General features: G+C 37.7%; 1 protein-coding gene across 1 annotated transcript in view; it reads left to right on the top strand.

The window, feature by feature from the left end:
* Positions 1-1,989, top strand: part of LAMA2 (laminin, alpha 2) — a 746,602-nt gene that overhangs the window by 115,749 nt on the left and 628,864 nt on the right. The window lies entirely within an intron of this gene.

The raw sequence follows: 1,989 nt of genomic DNA, 5'->3' as shown, positions 1-1,989 counted from the left end.
ACATATCGTGCTGCTGTCAGTCTCTTATGATACAGCCAATATGAATTCAATTTAAAGTTGTTAAGTACAACTGTAATGTACAACTTCTTTTCTTTGAAGGTTCTGAGAAATAGCTCTTGTTCTTTAACTTTCACTCCAGTATTGTCATCTCATAGTTTCATACCGATTGTCTTTGATTTGAATCCAGGTGCTGATACAAAATTTCTTGGCCTGAGGGCTGCAGGCCCAAGGACCCAAAACTCTTCTTTTTTTGCAATGGCATTCATGGAAATACTAGTATTTGTAGTCCATAATGAAAATTCAGATAAAAATGACCCAGAAAGTCATCATGATGACCTGTGTTTTCACATCTTGGGAAATAAATCACCCACTCATTCATTGCCATTTTGTGGGAACCAACAGATAGTTGACCTTCCAGAGGGTTTCTGAGGCTGCAAATCAAATGAAAGGAGATTGTCTTTTCTTTTCCTAAATAGCCACTAGGGGTGTGACCTATGAGTTACCAATATATCTCACGATGGACTATGCCACCAGAGCTGCCTAGATGAATTATTAGAGACTCTGTATTATTACAGAAAGCACTGGGCCACCAGAGTATATTAAAGTTTATTATTTTCAAAAGACAGGCTAATATATCTTTTATCATGTGTGTGTTTATGGGGATTGACTGAATTAATGGAAACCTATATTCCAATATCATTTGCAATTGGTTATAATTTTTGAAATCAGAAGCACTGATTATCATTGCCAAAGACTGTGTTTTCAAGGTGGTTTGCAAGGTTAATAACTTTTAAAGGGAGATATATTTATTTTAGTTCTTTGAAGTATGGAACAGGTTTGCTTACAAACCTGCAAGGTACAGCTGATGTCTCTCACTGGAAAATTTGTCCCAACTTAAGAATTCCTTGACTCAGATATGACTTACCAGGCATGCAAGTGGCCTAGACCTTTTCTGTAACTTCCTGGGGGAAGTGGCTGCTTCGTGCACTGTGAATGTAATATGTAATGAAGCCTTTCCACTCTGCTGTAGGAATTTCATATGTTCGGCCAACATCTCTGACATGGTGACAGGCTAACTTGCTAGTCTATAAATAGGATAAAATCTTAGATATGATACTGAGGTATGTTTCACCTTTCATAAAATTTACTCATTCAAAGTGTACAACTCAATGTTTTGTAACATATTCACAAAGTTTTGTAACCACTCAACAGTGTAATTTTAGAACACTTTCACCACTCCCTAAAGAATCCACAACATGCATGATCAGTTATTTCCTTTTCAATTCTTTCTGCCCTATTCATCCCAACTGTTTTGGCTAGAGATTAAAGTACAAGAGGGTGGAAGTGAGAGAACAGTTAAAGTTTTTTAATAATTCAGGGGTTATATAATGATAACTTGGAACACAGTGTCTTCATTGAAAGTGGTCAAAATTGACTAAAGATATGTATTTAAACCAGAGCTGAGAGAATTTCCTGATAGTCTGACAATGCCAAGCAGATTTGCTGATGCATTTTCCACAAGGTGTGACAGGATGAGATGAGTAATGAATGAGTCTATGGACCTTTGGCTTGAGAAAATGAAAGGATTGAATTGTCATTAAGTGGTTTGAAAAAACTGTGCATGTAGCATATCATGAAAGAACACATCAGCAGTTCAATTTTGAAAGTGTGAAGTTTGGAATGTCCATGCTTTCTAACTTTCATACGAGGTTGTTGCTGTTACGTGCCATCGAGTCACTTTCAACTCATAGCAACCCTATGTTCAAGCACTCTATACGTTCTTCTATCCTGTGCCAACCTAGCCATCTCAAATGCACTTATTCCCACCTCTCTAGTCACAGAATCGATCTATCTAATCAAAGGTCTTCCTCTTCTTTGCCACCCCTCCACTTTGCCAAACATGATGTCCTTCTCCAAAAACCAGTCCCTCCTTGCAACATGCCCAAAATATGTCAGATGAAGCTTCAGAATCCTTGACTCCAGGGAACA

The sequence above is a fragment of the Elephantulus edwardii genome, unplaced genomic scaffold, assembly GCF_000299155.1.
Source record: "Elephantulus edwardii isolate Elephantulus edwardi_28Jun2011 unplaced genomic scaffold, EleEdw1.0 scaffold00039, whole genome shotgun sequence".
NCBI lineage: Eukaryota > Metazoa > Chordata > Mammalia > Macroscelidea > Macroscelididae > Elephantulus > Elephantulus edwardii.
The sequence above is the reverse complement of the archived record's forward strand: the minus strand, read 5'-3'. Positions and strand labels throughout refer to the sequence as shown.